The sequence below is a fragment of the Polyodon spathula genome, chromosome 3 (assembly GCF_017654505.1).
Source record: "Polyodon spathula isolate WHYD16114869_AA chromosome 3, ASM1765450v1, whole genome shotgun sequence".
NCBI lineage: Eukaryota > Metazoa > Chordata > Actinopteri > Acipenseriformes > Polyodontidae > Polyodon > Polyodon spathula.
In genome coordinates, this window is record NC_054536.1 from 68,944,365 (window position 1) to 68,963,643 (window position 19,279).

The 19,279-nt window shown below is 36.3% G+C and overlaps 1 long non-coding RNA gene across 1 annotated transcript in view; it reads right to left on the reverse strand.

Moving 5' to 3' along the window:
• The window catches only part of LOC121313352, a 123,871-nt gene that overhangs the window by 52,734 nt on the left and 51,858 nt on the right, over window positions 1-19,279 (reverse strand). Inside the window, exon 3 of the long non-coding RNA XR_005949974.1 lies at window positions 7,792-7,840. This is a non-coding gene — a long non-coding RNA (uncharacterized LOC121313352). The remainder of the gene's footprint in view (window positions 1-7,791; window positions 7,841-19,279) is intronic.

Genomic DNA, 19,279 nt, shown 5'->3' on the forward strand with positions numbered 1-19,279 from the left:
AATTAGTGATGAACAGTGGAACAACATATTGGAATGAATGCCCAAGTTTCATTGAATGTGAATGTTGTCATGTACCAAGATTCTTTGTAATGACATGTGCCAATTTCTGTTGGGAAGTGCTTGAAACTTTGCCTGTGTAACCCGCCACTGGCAGAAAAAAATAGGTCAAGAGTAATCCAAATGTAAATTTGCTAATTTCACACACATTCTCACCTTGTGGTGCATGAGTTAACTAGTTATTTTGCGTGTACACTTGCCATGTTCCCTAGTTCTCCAATACATGAGGTTTACTGTATGTAGCATCAACCTCAAACCATCAAATTAGAGGAAACACTTCCCTAGAATTGGATCTGCTTGAACTGGAAATGCCTCTGGGAGCCCCTGCGGACGGCTGAAAAGAGAATTGCATTCATAATCTGGTTAGCTCAGCTTTTCTTAAGGTGATCCTTGGTTTCAAAACCAGGACCTACCCATGACCCCAGGGCCAGTTGTTTTGTTTGTTATGCACTTGCTCTCAAATGCTTATGAAAAATAGATCAGCAGCACTGGAAAACCTAATCATTTCTTGGCATGCAGAGCTGGGAAGAAGTTCATGCCTCATCCTTAATTACAATTCCAGAACATCAGCTGCCAGGAGCTTCTCCACAGCAACTTATGAGTGAAAGTCCTTTGGGATTGACTTGTCAGACTTGTCTGTGGAGCTGTGTGACCCACAAAGGAGCTGGATAATGAACCCCCTGCCCAACAAGAGATGCGCGGCTAGGTTGAAGTCTCTAGTAATATACACCTTACTTAACCAGTCTTTTTATACTTCAAGTGCATTGCACATTTAATCTACACAAAAATGCATCTAATTATTATCTTAAAACAGTAAACATATAATTATTTAAGTAGGGTGTACAGGGGATGTGTTACTGTGTGGGTGTTCACTGGAAAATACTGACACAGGCACAGAGCATTGGTGTTGATTTGCCACAGTGCTGACACTAGGGTACCAATAACGGTAACTGGCTGGGCAATCGCCTTCACAGGCCCCATCTTGCAGTTAAAGGGTTCTGTGGTAGTAGTTCCCGCAGAGCGGACGCTCCCCTCCTTGATGCCAACAAACACACAACGCCAGTCTGTGTATCAATGGCATTCAATCGCCCTGCTTTCAGCATCCCAGGGTATATACCCCCAGCCAATCCGGACCTCCCGATCGGGTCGTCACTTAGCAACGTATCTCCTGCAGCGCGTCGCAGCGGATTTCTCCCAGACACACACACACACACACTCCAGAAACCAGCGACAGGGCTACCTGTGATATAGAGGAATAAACGATTGGAGGAGTCGACACAATAAATAGATTATTTCAAATACTTGTTTAGGTCAACTTTTCACTTCTACCTGAAATGGATTTGGCTGTTTATCACTTTATTGAAGGTTACCATCACATTTGGAATTGATTTAATATCAGTTGGAAAACTTGGGACTTTAGTTTTTTGCCATAGACAGGAAATAGTTTTTTTGTTGATAAACATGAAGACAATACATGCAGCTAAATCTTGATTTGCTCTGCAAAAAAAAAAACAAACATTGAAAATCTGTATGTATTAATTTTAGGTTTGATGTAAATTAATTTAAATGACAAAAATGCTGCAAAAAATTGCAATAAACAAATTATATATTTAAAGTGTGATTATTGATATTTTTAACAATATAATCTACATTTTACAAGACAATACAGTATATTTTTTATTCATATTATGGTATCTATTCAAGTAAAATAAAACCAAAGGTACTATTTATTTTTGGAGCCAAACTGACAAGTCATGTCTCTTTCCATTGGTGCCCAAAGTGCGTAAGACAACCTTGGGACTGAGACAGAAAGACAGAAGTGAAGTGACTTGCCCCTGGGGTCACACATCAGATTAGAAGCTGGAGAAAGATTTAAAAATCAGAAGAAATGGCTATTCAGTGTTAGTGGGCCATACAAGAACTGTAATTAAAGCTCTCATTTCCTTAAAACGAATCTAAGAAAGGTCATTTGTGAATGTACTTAAAGTTTAATACTAAATACCAATTACTGTAAATACGTTACTTTTGTTTACCTTTCAGTATTATAGTTCTAATTTCGAGTCCTAACATTATTTATGGTCATGAATTTGTATACTGTTTTTATAGAACCCAATAACTTACAAATTGTTTATTTTTTATTTTTAGGTATTTTTTGTTGCAAATTTGGGAGCAATTTTACCACTTCAGAACTTTTAAAAAAATGTTAAAAATCCCTGCAAAAATATACGCTTGAACGAATGTTTTGAAAGTGTAATTCAGAGCACTCCTACAAAGGTACTGACTAAGTGCTTTACTTTAGGCAGGCATGGGGTCTTACTTCTGCCGATATTTCCAGAAACCCATTTTTTTAATGATTGCCTTTTGGAAGGAGTGAGACCATGAAACAGACACCTTGAAATAGATCTAATCTCCTACAAATCTTAGACACACAAACTGAGCACAGATTCAGCTTTGCCACCAACATAGACCCAATTGCCAGCAATCTGTCTGCCTCAGGGTGGTCTGTCCAGCCAGATTGAATTGTGTATCCTAGCCCGCTCTGGTTCCCTGCGTGCTGAGAGCTATGTCACGGCAGGAATCCAATCCAGCCACTCTTCAGTGACTGCAATAAAAATAAGGTACAGAATTACTAACACACTCTGCATTCAAGCCACCTTGAGTTGTTTTAAAGCAGTAAACATTAAAAAAATCGCTTGCAGAGAGCAAAGCTCTGGTGTTTTTTTTTAAAGCACTGCATTCTCTTTATTCTCTCTACCCAAATGGTTATAGAAATATAAATCACTTATTAAAATCCACTTGAACTGCCAAAGTTACCTCGTAGTGCAAAAGTCTAATCCCATTTTACGGTACTTGAAATGTATATAAGCATATGATATAAACTAAAGTGACTGTACTGGCTGTATGGCTGAAGGGTATGATGTTTATGAGCTGTGTAAAATAATAATGAGACAAATGTATCAAGGACAAACGTCCTCAAATAAATGATAAAAAATAGAATAAAAAAAAAACACCAGCAATTTAATTCATATATTGATAATAGGATAATAACTGATATTATAAATGTATATGTGTTTTTCATATATATTGTAGCAATTGTTTTTAAATATCTGTTATCTATTTTTATATATATATATATATATATATATATATATATATATATATATATATATATATATATATATATATATATATATATATACACACACACACAGTGGATTGCAAACGTATTCAGACCCCTGACCAATTTTCTCATATTACTGAATTACAAACGGTACATTGAAATTTCATTCTGTTCGATATTTTATTTTATAACACTTACACTCAAAATCAATTATTGTAAGGTGACATTGGTTTTATGTTGGGAAATATTTTTAAGAAAAAAAAAAACTGAAATATCTTGCTTGCATAAGTATTCAACCCCCACACATCAATATTTGGGGTAAGTATGCACCAGCTTTGCACATAGTGTCGGCATGATTTTGGCCCATTCTTCTTGGCAGATTTGCTCCAGGTTGTTCAGGTTGGTTGGACGACGCTTGTGGACCGCAATTTTCAAATAGTGCCACAGATTCTCAATGGGATTGAGATCAGGACTTTGACTGGGCCACTGTAGGACAGTCACCTTTTTGTTCTTGAGCCACTCCAATGTTGCTTTGGCCTTGGCTTGGGATCATTGTCCTGCTGAAAGGTGAATTTCCTCCCAAGCTTCAGTTTTTTAGCGGACTGAAGCAGATTCTCATGCAGTATTTTCCTGTATTTTGCTCCATCCATTCTTACTTCAATTGTAACAAGATGTCCAGTCCCTGTTGATGAGAAGCATCAACACAGCATGATGCTGCCACCACTATACTTCACTGTAGGGATGGTGTGTCTTGAGGCATGGGCAGTGTTTTGGTTTGCGCCACACATAGCGCTTTGGTCTCATCTGACCACAAAACCTTTTCCCACATCGCAGCTGGGTCACTCTCGTGCTTTCTGGCAAACTCCAGATGTGCTTTCAGATAGTACTTTTTGAGCAGCGGCTCCTTTCTTGCCACCCTCCCATACAGGCCAGTGTTATGCAGAGCTCTTGATATGGTTGACTGGTGCACCATTACTCCACTCCCAGCCATTGAACTCTATAGCTCCTTCAAAGTGATTGTTGGCCTCTTTGTGGCTTCTCTCCTTGTTTGAGCGCTGAGTTTTGAGGGACAGCCTTTTCTTGGCAGTGCCTGGGTGGTGTGATGCAGCTTCCACTTCCTGATTATTGATCCAACTGTGCTCACTGGGATATCCAAACACTTGGATATTATTTTGTACCCTTTCCCTAATCTATGCATTTGTATTACTTTATCTCTAACTTCTGCAGAATGCTCTTTGGTCTTCATTTTCCTTCAGATGCACAGCCTTACCAATGACCCTTCAACAGTGGAGTTTTTATCCAGAAAATGTGACAGCAACTTTAATGGTTCACAGGTGGAGGCCAATGGTAAGGTAATTGGGTCCTCGTTAGGACAATTTCTTTCATCGGTGCAAACTGGGCGCTTCCACAACACAGGAGTAGAATACTTATGCAAGCAAGATATTTCAGTTTTTTATTTCTCTTAAAAATATGTCCCAACAAAAAACCAATGTCACCTTACAATAAATGATTCCGAGTTTCAGTGTTTAAAAATAAAATATTAAACAGAACGAAATTTCAATGTAGCAATTGTAATTCAGTAATATGAGAGAATTGGTCAGGGGTCTGAATACTTTTGCAAGCCACTGTATATATAGTTTAGAAATTAAGATCTGACACCCTCAGTTCTTACTTTCATGCTGGCACTTTCTGTTTGTCTCTGGTTAGCTAACTACTAACATTCCTACTCTCACAAAACAATGCAAGAGGCCAATTAACCCTGAATTCTGTTATATAACACTTTAATATATTTAACACAACTTTATTGACCCCCCCCCCCCCCCCCCCCCCCCCCAAAAAAAAAAAAAAAACATAAATAAACAACAATTACATCTTTTTATTTAGAGTGGAGTTATGGAAGGTAAATGAAGATACCTTCATTTATCTTCCATAGCTAAGAAGATAGCACAAGATGTCACTGGGGTATCCAGGTAAAAAGTTGTAAAAAGTATCATGTGGCTTTCTTAATAAGTTAACAATGTGTAAAAATCTGGGAGTAATTTCAGGTACCAAATCAAATATACATAGCACCAAAGTTATTGTAACTATTGACCTTCAAATGTCTTCATGACATAGACCTTTCCCTCAATGCCATACAGGTGTATTTACTTACACTAATTATAAATTATCCCAAGTATTTTAATGTGATGATTTGGTGTTTCCCAGGACAGTTTCTACACCTCCAGAGGAATTTAGACCCTGGCTTGTGCATGTGTAATCGATAGTAAAGGAATAGCATGCGCATTGTGTTTGACTTTGTTGAACTGGCTTCTTTACCAATGAGGTGTCCTGGTCAAAGTCCTATAATATAGAGCCATGGTTCTGAAACACATTTATTTGGTGGCCTCAGAGTGTGGCCTCGAACACTTACTGGTGGCCACACTGCTAAATGTTACTGAAAATACTAAGTATATCATATGAAAGATAAAGAAAATATAGACATATATGTTGTACTTCTACATTTATTTTCATGTATTTCTATAATAAAGACAAAGAGAAGGAGATGTCACACCATTTATTGGACTAATTAAATAATAATTATTCAAAAGCTTTCAAGACCTCAAAGGTCTCTTCATCAGGTGAAAGTAGGAAAGAAATAATAAATATAATAAAGACAATATTTCTCATTTAAAAAATACAGCAACCCTTCTCAACTCCATACTGGATCTTAATTCCCAGGCCATTCTAAAAACTGGAGACAAAAAATCTGGAGTTTACTAAATGTATTTATTTTTGTTGTTTTGACAGGCCAAACTTAATCAAGCATATGTTAATTAATCATATACATTGATATAAATTAATACAATACCTAACCGAAAGGACATTACTAATGCTTTGAAGTTAAATAAATACAAAAACTACTTTCGCTTTCCTGTTCCACTCACATGCTGCTAATTTCTCAGCTAAATCCAATAAAAGCATAACGATTTGCAATGCTGTTAAATCATAAGATTGTATATAAAATTGTAATATTTCAGAATATTAGGTTGTAAAGGCTTTACCCCCCCCCCCCCCCCCCCCCCCCCCCCCCCCTCCACCGAATTAACTATAAAGCAGAGTATATTGTGTGTATTTCAGGCAGAAACAGTATAAAATAAATATCAGGTTTTTTTGTTTTTTTTTTTCAAATCCCTACCATAGTAGTTTCTGTACAAGTGAAAACTCTAATTTTTACTTAAATAAACCCTTCAAAAACATTGGTAGTTTTCAAGTTATTTTTCCAATGTGTATGAATTGCCCTTGTATTGGATGCCACTTAATACTTAAATCTGTTAGTTGTGTTTCAGGCGTTGTTTTAAGATGGCGTAAGCTTTATGGTATTAGGTATGTGTTCCCCTCTCTAACTCACTTTGAAATTGGGTCCCATTACCACTGATGGTTTTACTGGTCTTACTAAATGAATTACAGTATACTGCAGCGTAACTGGAGTTCATGCATTAATCATTGACATGATTTAGTAGGGTGTTGGGCATCTTAATGAAATGAATGAATCACTGAATGCTTGCTCAAATAGAATTAGCCTGTTTAGCATCCTGACACACATATATAACTATATCTGCCCATACTCTGGGCCTAAGCATATTTAATGATATAATGAAGTAATACGGCGGGTCTATTTATAAATCAGGAAACACATAATTACTGTAAAATGAATGACTCACTCTGTCTGCATGATCATTGATCAAAACGCAGCTCTTCTTATATCATTTTATAATTATATTTATTTATTCAGGATAATAACCCACTGACATGTCCATCTCATATCAAGGGGTCCTGGAAAGATGGCAGCAAATGTTTAAAAAAAGCCTACAAATTCAAGTACAGCAACAGACACAGTGATTAATAAAGCATTATAAAAATGTACTAATCATTAATGTAACAGAGCAATAATAAAGTGCAGTACACAAACCCTGCATTTGACTACAAAAGATTATTGCTTCTGATAATTAAGAGGCATCTTCCATATTGGTTGTGGTTTACCAACATAGAACAAACTGTCAGCTGTTTACTAATTCTGGTCATGTGAAAATATTTGTAAAGACCATATTGAATTATTCCAATCATTTTTGTATTACTTTTTTGAAATTTTCAAAATCATATATGCGAACTACATGCGATGCCAGAAGCTGACCTACCAAGATTTAGAAAAATAAGTATTATATAGTATAAAATAGATAGGAAATTTAACATGGTACAATTATAAACTATCGTTAGTCCAAGCAAGTTGATCAAACTCACTTAATCCCCCTGTTGGACACCTCAAGTGGACTAAATATGGTACGCTGCAATTGACCCTCAGTAACTAAAGGAGATATAGTTGGTATACAAAAAGTATGCAGATCCATTTGAGTTTTGAGGTATGCAAATTTCCCCCTCCCTAATTCTTAAACAGTGTTGTCACAATGTGTCAGAAAGAGTAAACATGTAGATTTGTTTTATGCTTTACAATTATAGAGCACTTATACTGTAGCCCACCCATGTAGTCTATTCATTAAAATCCCCTCCAGTGCAGTCACACCATGTATGTTGTTAATCTTAAGAATAAAAATCACTTGAAAACTTTAAACACATACCGTTTTATTCCTGTTGAATTCTCAGTCCCCAAAGATACGTCTAAATGTGCTGTAAGAAAAAAAAACAAAAAACTGTTGTTTTCACTGTAACTCAGTCAGAAAGGCCTGAGCCAATGACAAACTGCCCAAACCAATTGGCAAGAGCTTTGGAAAGAGGTATTTGCCATTTTAAAAATCTTACACAAGTAACTACAAAAGACAACAAATCAGAATGAATCAATAAATGAACGGATGTTGACAACAGACTGCATAAGGGGCCATTGATCCCCGCACACTTCAGTCTTTCAGGTGGACAGCCCACTGTTTGTGAACACCAAAAACATTCTAATCCCTTTCAAGGCATATATATATATATATATATATATATATATATATATATATATATATATATATATATATATATGCATGCACCACATTTAATATGCATTTCCTGGAAGGCACTGCATCCCATCACAGTATTTTCAGTAAGGGCCCCCTTGTCAGTTTTCTTATAACCCATGATTCTAGTGGTTCTCCTTACTGTCTCATACCTCTAAACAGAGATTACATTGTGTTGAACATAATGTGTTTAAAATATAAAACACTCTGAAAATAATGAAAAGAGAAAACCGTTAAAACAGTTTTCTGAGTCAAGGAATTATCTGACAGTGTCATTAGCCATCTTCTGGCCAGAAGGTCACTGGCCTCAATGATTCAGGCCAGTGGCCTCCAACTTTTTTCAATGTAGAGACCCTCTTGGTGTTCAGATTTTTCCAATGGACCACTTGCCACAACATTTTTAAACTCATTTGTATGTGCATATATAAAAGTACATGTATAAAGTAAAATATTTATATAACCTACCTATCTTAATGAGATCCCTGGGGTTGAATCTTTGCTACCAGTTCATCAAGTAATGTTGTCATTTTGATCAAAGTTGCTGATAGCAAAGATCCCGTTTCCTTTGTTTAAAAAAGTCCAGTGTTTTTTTTTTTTTTGTTTGTTTGTTTTGTGTTTTTTTAACATTCTGAATGCTTTGTAGATAAATTGGATCTCAATTTTGCATGCTTAAGAGCTTAATCTGAAAAAAAAACCTGACAAATAAAGCACTGGGGCTTTGGGTTGTTCCCGGATCCAGTACATGTAAATATCAGTGCTAAATATTATGGATTGTATTTATGACATAGAGGCTTTCTTTTATAGAACGTGGCTGAGATCCATCAATTCCTCTTTTGGTTAAATATGACCGTGTCATATATAAACCAGACTGTATACATTATTTCCAGAGGCAGGGCTAAGAGAATTTCCTTTTGACATTTAGGGCCTGATTTTCAGGTCACATTTTTTGAGAAAAAATAGAGTTCACAATGCATTTGTATTGTGAGGTTTTTTTGTTTTTGCAACCTAATTATGTGTCTCTATTTTCAATGGGCAGGTTAATTTCTCCTACGCGCAAAGCCTTTTGTGACTTCTGCTTATAACTGATTCAGTGAAATGTCAATTGATTTTCAGGTTCCTTAACAAGCCAATTAGTCACATTTCAATAGTCCAGACTTCCATTTAACTGGAAAACAGTGAGGAAGCGCACATGCCGTTGCAAAATGTGAAAAAAAGAACAGCAAAGAAATTCTTAGCCACCCAAGTTGAGCTTTTGCTCAATGAGATTTCATCACATCAAACTGTTAGTTTTGGTAAAACTCCCACAGGCACTGCTAAATTGAAAGGTAAATTAAAGCAGTCCAAAAAAGATTCTGGGACCTAAAACCAAGAACAGCAACTGCGATGCACAGTTCACCGGCTAGTCCCTGTAAGTCACTTTGGATAAAAGCGTCTGTTAAATGACTAATAATAATAATAATAATAATAATAATAATAATAATAATAATAACAACTAGAGTTGCCAGCAACTTTACAGTACCAGTAACACTTTAACAAATAGTACAGACTGGCATTTTTACATAGTAACCATGACCATATGTGCATATCGTGATTACGAATATTGATGATAATCGTATCGTTAACATTTTTTAATTATTCGATAATCGCAGAAAACGATAGTCACATACTCACTAAACATGGCTGGAAGCAGAACAGGTGCTTCTCTCTCCAAATAAGGGTAAAATCATCGGTGTATACTAGGGCTGCAACGATTAAATATATATATATATATATATATATATATATATATATATATATATATATATATATATATATATATATATTTCGATCGATTCCATTCCTCATTATATACATGGATATAAATACTGGATAATCAATTCAATAATTATATTTTTGTAATGCGCATAGTTAACAACTTTATTTAAGTTTATCAACGAAACTGCGCCAAACCTGCTGCCTTGCTATTTACAGTATTTCTACCAAGGACAAGCCGTGGGCGTGCTCTTCTTTTTCCTGCTCGTGTTAACTAGCATCTGATTTACTGGTCCCTTCCTACCAGAGAATCAGATTTGAAAATGATTTGTTAGTACGCCCCTTAGTGTATTCACTATGCAAAAAATAAATAAAAATAAAAAAATTTAAAAATCGCGCCACCTTGTATCCAAACCAGGATGACAGGCTTATATTCCTGGCCAACAGCCTCTAAATAAATTGTGAAATTGTGTTCACTGAAAAAAAAAAACTTACTGTGTATAGTTTGTGCTGCTTTGGAGTTTCAAAATGAACTGTTATATAATGAATATTTAACAATATTCAATAACATTAAAACATAAATAAATAAATGATCCATTTTGGAGTATGGATAAGTTAGCGAGTATGCATGTTGTGGTAAGTAAATCAATATTATTATTATTATTATTATTATTATTATTATTATTATTATTATTATTATTATTATTATTTTGGACGGGATTTCCTGGATAGTGAAGACTAGATGGTACAGTATTAGCAAGATGCAATACATGATGCTGTAGCTGCCGCTGAATTAAAAAACAAACAAAAAAACCCCACTCCTGTAATATGTTAAACTTGCTAGGCTTGTTGCGAATGCTGTTTTTTCTTTTTCTCTTGACTATACCAAGGCGTAATTACCCCTCGCATTCAATTGTTGTTCACAAGCTTTTACTGAACTGCAATGATATTAAAATAATAACGTCACGGGGAGAGGAATGCACTGAAAATTTATGGTAGAATCATCTGTATTTACTAGAACGATTATTTTGTGTGCCCAATTAATTGATTGCTATATTGAGGCTTAACTGACAGCCCTATAGTGTGTACTTTCACTACAAAAAAATATATAGGGGGGGATGTACATCCAATCCATAGAATGTGGCAAAAGCACAACAACTAAATCAGGAACATGCCCTTCTGTACTTAGCACCTGGTGGAGTTAAAAGACATCAGCAGACAACAAGCAAGGTCACTTTAATAACATACTTTTTTTCCTCCCTATACTGTCCTCTGTTCCACCCTCAATTGTCAGTATATCATTTCAATATGTTCATTAAAATGTGCACGTTTTAAGCTATTATGCCACCAGAAAAACAGGCTACCTTGAGTAAAGTTGATAATGGTATTGAAATGTGTTTTCTTAAATTATAAATGAAATAACAACAAAAAAGGAATAAAAAAGGAATATGCATAAATAACATCATGCCCATACTGCTCTATTCCATACTTACAGGTTGTATAGTACAAAATAGTGTATTTATTTTGCAGACTATTTGAAAATAAATTGAAAATAGTTAGCAGTATGTGTGTAAAGCAAGTACTTTAAATGTATTGAAAGAAATACAGATGCTTCATATTTTGCATTTATATACTGTTTCTAAGTATATTTAAATAAAATGTGTAAATAAAGCAGAAGGAGGAAAAAAGCTTGAAGTCCTATTTTGACAGACCTAAATAAAGGGATCTTTTTTTTCAACTAGTAATGATGGTAATATAAGGACAATTTCATTAAGATTATTTTTCTTCCATCTGTGTGCCTGTAAGTTTTTTCATTCTTGCTAGAATCTTGCTCTTTTTTGTCTGTTTCTTCCTTGTGTTGCAGACCATATCCCACAGAGAAAAAAAGACATAACTTGTTATTTTTTCTTTTAATTCATAAAAAAGTAATTGAAAAACAACTGCTACTGTCGTGATAATCAGTGTATCGTGAAAGAGTGGGCTCTCGATTATTCGTATCGTGGAAATTTCCTATTGTTTCATCCCTACACTCTATTATGATTTATAAGCCAGTTTTACATTTGACCTTTAGGAGAGGTCAAAGGTCACATGCAATGAATTATTTTGACAGAGCAGACATAGGTTACTATATGTGTTACATAGTAACCATGACCCTATCTGCACTCTATAAGGAGTTATTACCCAGTTTTGTATGTTGATGATGTCATTCAACGTGGCCACCATGTTTTTTATTGTAACAACTTCCCTTGAACACCCTTTAAAGACAACCACACGATCATATGTGCCATTGGGTTTGTTTCAATTAGACTAGCGGTTTGAGAGAAGATACTTATAGTTTGTGATTGTGACATCGGTACCATGCGATTTTGACGTCATGCAGCATGGCCGCCATACCACACAACATCTACAATATCTACCAACCTACTGAATCTGGTGAGTTTTCTAACAACTTGGGTGGAAAGAAAAACAAGAAGAATAATCCCAGCAATAACAATAGGCTTCCCATCTCTATGGGCCTGGAAGCTTAATAATAATAATAATAATAATAATAATAATAATAATAATAATAATAATAATAATAATAATATTCCTTAATTCATTTTAATATAAAAATGTATTCTGATGCAAAATCAATTATTCATATTCTTTATATGCAATATCTGAATGGTTCTGTATGTTTGTGAAAAATTATAATAGAAATGTTAAACATTAGTATGCTTTTGTTATATATGTTTTAGAATGGTCATATGTTAATTATGTATTGAATATATTCTAAACTTAGCCAGTATTCACTTAGAAGCCCCTGTTTGAATTCTGTTCTCCAGGATAAATGAGTCGTGACATGAGCCAGGGCACTTGGCAACTACATCAGTGATAATACATTGAGCATCACATAAAACTTGCACAGTTAAAGAATGATGATTTTTTCTTTTGGAAAGCAATTTCATTCCTTGAATCTGGGGATATTGCAACATGTGTACAATCTATTACTCCTAGTACGTTTAGGAATCTAGACAACTGATCAAATGAGTGTTTGGCTCTATTTTGTTCCATATCCCCAATTGGAAATCTTATATACTCCCTTGCCCTACAGAAAAGTAAATCTGTGACATCAGTCAGTATCTTTGACATAGAATGACAGATGCCTGATCTGTCCGCAGCTGTTGTCTGGATGACACCCTGTGGCAGAGTGGTTAACAGTGTGCAGGTGCAGGAGTGATGCAGTGATCAATGAAAGGCAGACAACAAGAATCCAAAGTGCAAGGAGGTTTATTTATAATCCTGGTCTGGTGACCATAAATAATAATCCCAGGAAATACACAGCCATGTGTATTGAACTGTTCTAAATAAAGGGTTTCCAGTCCCAAATAATAAACACAGTCAATTACACACACAATATACACCAGTCCTGGGTGCGTGCTGTAGTGCTTTGTGGTGCAAATACAATTTACATCGTGATACAGGTGCAGTGATGTCCGGGTTAGGGCTGGCCTCAGACGATAGCTCCGGAATGTTTTAACCATCTACTAATAAATAACAAGTAACAAATTACAGATACACAAACAAAACACTCACGATACAAAATATATAAACACTGGTCCTTCTGGGTCGTTCCTTAACCATAAATGAAGGAACAGATCACATCGCTCCGTCCCCTACTTGTACCGTCACTCATGACCCCTTGGTAAACGATTGCAGCCGCTCCTCCAATCCGCGGCTGCCATATAATTTCCCTTCCGGGTTGATGAGTTAGTGCACCGAAGCTCCGCCCCCTTTCTAGATAACCGCCTTCCTTTTAACCCTGGGAATGATTTGTCAGGCCATCCAGACCAGGGTACTCTGTTCCCTTTACTTAGCGCCTTCACAGGTTGGGAGGAAGATTTACCACTAAGAATCATTATATTTGTCACACACCCGTTGCATAAAATGAAGGGCTGCTATAACCTTTACAGGTACAGGCATAGCATGACTGTGGGTTGTTTGTGATTGTAACTCAGACTGCAGCACATCACACAGCTCTGTTATAGTGCCTATTTCCAATCTGTATCTTTGCAGAACTTGTATTGAAGTTAGATCTAGAGATCTCTGATGGGGACAAACTATTCTGGGTTTTGTGTAGGGACATTTTCTCCTCTTCCCTTCCCTCTCAAGCTGCAGTCGGACATATAGAAACAGTTCAGTATCCTCCATTGTAGATTACAGCTCAGTAGCCCTGTCAGTAGTGGCAGGTTAAATAAGACACAAGAGGGGTCATGTCTTATTTTGCACCTCTATTTTGTTGTACTAAGCGATCATATTAGTGTTTTGCGCCCTTTGAAAATTTCAAAATAAAAACCAATTATGGATTTCAATTACTTAACATGTTGTAATGGAAGTGTATTTTCAAAAAAGTGCAAACCCTACATGCCATTGTGCAACTGTGTTATACGACTTTGAAAAATACAGTTTGCCACCTACCTTGTGATGCAAAAGTGTTTTGCAACCAATTTTTCACTTTGCCCCCTTTGAAAATCAGGCCTACAATAGTCTTGTGAGATATTAAACCTGGAAATTATACCTGAAATCGATCAGTCACAATACAGTACACAAGTCAAGCAACAAATATAGCTTATTTTTGTTTCACATTAACTTCTGTTACTATGCCGCTAACCTCTCCAAAAACTTCTAAAGCCCACACTGTCAGGCCTTACCCAGGTCTGGAGCAGGTGTCATGTGGGTTGGCTACGCAATTTCACACTGCTTTGATAAAGCAGGGTTGCCCTGGGTGACAGACGCAAGTACACAATGCGCGTATCAATGCCACGGAAACAGTTGTTTCGGGTGCTTCCATCCAAGCTTCTCTGGATTGAACCGTCAGCCCAAATGTTGATTAGAGCAAATGTTTTTTCATCCCTGCTGCAGTCTGGCTCATGGTGTGCCTCAATCAGCAAAAATATGGCTAAACAGAATAAACATAAATGTTCCTTGCGGAAGTGAAACCTTCACGCAGGTGTGACTGTTACTTCGTCAGCTTAAGAATAGCCACCATGCACTGTTTCACATGGTTTCACACTATGGGTAGCCAGAGCCAGTGTGAAAAAGGCTTAATATGGAAATAATAGGAATATTCCTATAACCCTGGCAACACTGTAGCACATATTTTATCTTCTTTCTGCTGCTTTTGGCCAACTTACCTGTACAGTACTGCATCAACCAACACCCTACTGGTCTATATAAATTGAACAACAATGCAAAAACAGCAGGGGTGTTAATCTAGTTGTCTACCAGTAACCTAATTTTCTGAGACAAAGTCTCCATGAAGCTTCCCATTGCTATCACTGCAAGATGACAAGACCATCAATGACAAAATGAGTGCATGACCAAATAGCTGTGCTTTAAGCATAATTTGTCCCTTAACATTCCACATCGTGTTTCACCATACTATATGCACATCTGCAGCTGTGTCTATGTGAATGGTTACTGGATTCCCAAAAACGATGTGTCCTATTGTTCCCTTATTCTAATTTAATGAGCACCATACCATTGAATGTACCAATTAGGTTTCAATTTCAAATTCTATTTATTTATCTATTTATTTATTTATTTATTTGTTTGTTTGTTTTAAAACCCCCTGTGCAGGCAGACAGTTGGTATTTTAAATTAGTTTATATCAATAAAACTGACAAAGAGAAATAGTCCTAACAAGCAAAAAGGTATTCATGTTTCCTTAAAGTTCAGAGGCTGCAGATGCCACAGCTGTGACGCACTAAGTAATAGTACCAGGGTGAGATCACCAGCTGATAAACCACAGCAAAGGCTGTGTTCAATGGGGATGGGGATGCTGCATGCTTGCCTTTAACAAATGACAGCTTTCTGTTTTAGCAATGAAGCTAGTACCACTGTTTCTAGGCTTTATAGTGTTCTACTTAGGTTTATTTAATATTTAAACAGGTCCGCGAAATCCTAATTTTATTCCGCAACCTACCAGTGAAAAATAAGTAAATTTACCTCAATTTAAGTAGACCCCTACTCATAAGGTTCATGTAAAAAAAGAACATTTTTAAAACGCTCAGCATTTAAGATACCAATATTAAAACCATACAAAGAAAACACAAAATGCAACACTCATTAAATGAATTGATGATTATAAAATTAAATCAATTCATCTGATACTTTTTTTGTTGTTGTTGTTGTTTTGTTTATGGTATCAATAAATGTAGCTTGTGTCCAAATCTAACAAGAAGGCGTGGCTTATAGTTTACACTCATCATAAGTGTTTTAGTCTTATTCCCCTTTCATTTTCTCAGCAAAACCATGAAAACAGCCCATTTAAAACTGGTGACTAGCAAGGAAAAATAATCATAGGTTCTCACTGTACTCCTTTCTGGGAGGTCTGGCTGTTCTGACCAACAGTTATCTGATACACATGCGAGCACGTCACCAAAATACTGCTACTTTTCTTTAGTAGCAGAAACAGTGTATTTACAGTGTGGTGTATGCAAAGCCCTGTACTCATGACTTTTGGCAATAAATTCAATTTACAACCGAAAAAATTAGAACAGCAGCCGTAAATCCAAATTTGCAAAGGCAGCAATCCAAGTTGAAGAAAAGGACTTTAATCACATACAGGAATGTTCTGCATCATGGAAAGTACAACAAAGTACTGTACGTTGGTAACTTAAATATTCCCCACCACATACATATAAACCAAATTAGAGCTGTCAGTATCATGAAAAAGTAAATCACCTTAACATCCACTGCATGAATTGAACACCATAGCATAAGATTGGGCCATGGTCGTGGAAAATGGAAAAATAGCTAAGACAATCACATACGGTGGCACATTTAAAATAATATATTATCCTGAGAACATTTACCTTGTGATCTCATAGTGGTTTGAAATTTAAATATCCTGAGATCTTTTATCTTGTGATCTCGACATAATGTAACTGTTTGAAATGACAAAACCCTGAAAAAATGTGTCTTGTGATCTCGACATATTGTCGAGATCCTGAGATAATTTTATTTATTTTTTTTTATGAACTCGAGAGCGGATGTCAGTGAGCTACTGGCCTCCGCTGCAACATGAGGACAAGGTCCCTGCCAGTTTTGCCTCCCTAACATGCAGGACTGCCAATGCAACTAATGATCTCAACATTTTTTTTTTTAATTCCCTGTCCTTAAACAGCCACTTCAATCATGTATCAGTATTGCTAAAATTGATCTCACAGTGATCTACATCAGGGGGTTCCCAAACTTTACCAACTCACAAGCAGCCAGCTAATTTTCTGGGACCCTTGCCCAGTGAGGTAGTGTGTGAAAAAGCACATGCAGTACCAACTAAAAAGTGCAGCACTATAAAGTAAGAATAAGTGTTTAAAAATCTTTTTATTTGCACAAATTGATAGAAAATAATAGTTATTATAAAAGTAACTGCAGTAACCTGTTGAATTTTATCAAGTAACACAGAAAGGCTCCAAGCACAAGTATAAAAAGTCTCTCACTAACAAAACACAACTTGTCTCCATACTACAGTTGCCGCAGACACAACCTTTTACTGTATTGCTTTATAATAGAAATACAACATGTACAATTGCCCTTTGGGTAAAAACTTTTCATACAATATAACATGGGATTACTACAGCCACAGTTCTCTCACACAAACTTAACTATCAACAACCCGATTATTTTTTTCAAGAAATCTATGGCTAAGTTGCTAGGTAGAAACACAAAACCACTGTTCTAATTAAAAGTTTTAATGGGTTACTTTCAATAACATTAGTCATTTTGAATGTTAAATGCAGGCTTTCAGACTCTTGACTGACCTCCTCTCGTCCCAGACGCGTTCGTACGTGGAGAAAAGAAAATTGTGGTTAAAGTTATCAATCTTTGGTAAAAAGTCATAGCTATACTGCTTCACTGTTAACACAATAGATGACAGTCTCTATGAATTTTCTTATTCCCACCTTCCCGAGCCATTGATTTGTCAACATTCAGACTGAACCCGCCCCTGGGATCCATAGCAAACAGTTATTGGTTAGAAAAAAGAGGAAACTTATCAAGTCTTCCGTTTTTTGTAACTGCAATGCAATAACAATGCAGGTGACTGAGACGGGATGACAGTCAGACAAAAAATTTAAATGCTACACAGGTTTGAAACTTGGCGTTTTTGAATTTGCCGAAATATACGGCAATCACAATCCTGAAAAACAGTACTTGACTGGAGACGAAACAAAGACAAACTTAAAATGGCGAAAGAAAAACGAGCTGATAAAGGAGGAATGTGTTTATGGCCCAATGTAGAAAACCATTGTTTGATGGAGTACTTTGAATGACTATAATACATACTGTAACTTGTTCCTCATGTCAATGCAACATAGTGGTAGACTTGTAAAGTATGTGTATGGTTATGGTTCTGATTAACAAAACAAAGTGAATGTATTTGTACAGCTGGAAATGTATTGCAACTGTACTGCACCATATGTAACACTAAGTGAATAGTTTCTAGCAGTTTAACTAAAAACATACTGTAAAATTATTGATGGAAGGGTCCCAGTGTGGCTCATCCAGTTAAAGTTCTGCCACTGGGCGCACACGATGAGTCATAGAGCTTGGATGGCACCAGTTCACATCTGGGCTGTGCAAAGAGGCCAACTTTGCTGGGGACTATAAAGGGGACGTCACATTGGCTCTGACACTCCCAGAGTGGGGGATGGAAAACTGTCATGGAGTCCTTCTCCTCATCGTGCAACAGCAAACCCTACTGGTTAGACACCGAGCACATTCAAAGTGCTGATGTCTGTTCTCCGCAATCGGTAGCCCCGCCTACCTCTGCTCTGGATTGCTCAGCGTAAAAGCGATTCTGGTTTTAGGCTTGTGAGATTGAAGGACAATCACATGCCCTCACAATGTCTGTGTTGTGTGGGAACTCGTTGCAGTGAGGAGAAACATAATTGGACATTACAAATGGGAGGAAAAATAAATACAAATAATAATTGGTCACTCTAAATTATATAACAAGGGTTATTTCAAAACTAAACATGTGCATCTTTCTTTATTTCTTGGTGTTGAGGGTGTAGGGGAAAAAAAAAGTATTTTAAGCACAAAAAAGACTGATACAACAATTTTTGCGGTGCTTTCAGTTGGGTATTCTGAAAGAGCATGAAGCCAGAATGTTACCAGGGCATTTGGGTCTTGACGAAATTGAAGCTGAAGAGTCTTGTCTGATCTTCCAGTAAACAGGCATGCCTCATGTTTTCACTGTCATAAGAATTGCAAACCCAATCCTAGGCTTCATCTTTTACATCTGGAAAATATTCCTCAAATTTTGTGTCATGTGCATTTAAGGGAGAGATGACAACTTATTTTTTATCCACAT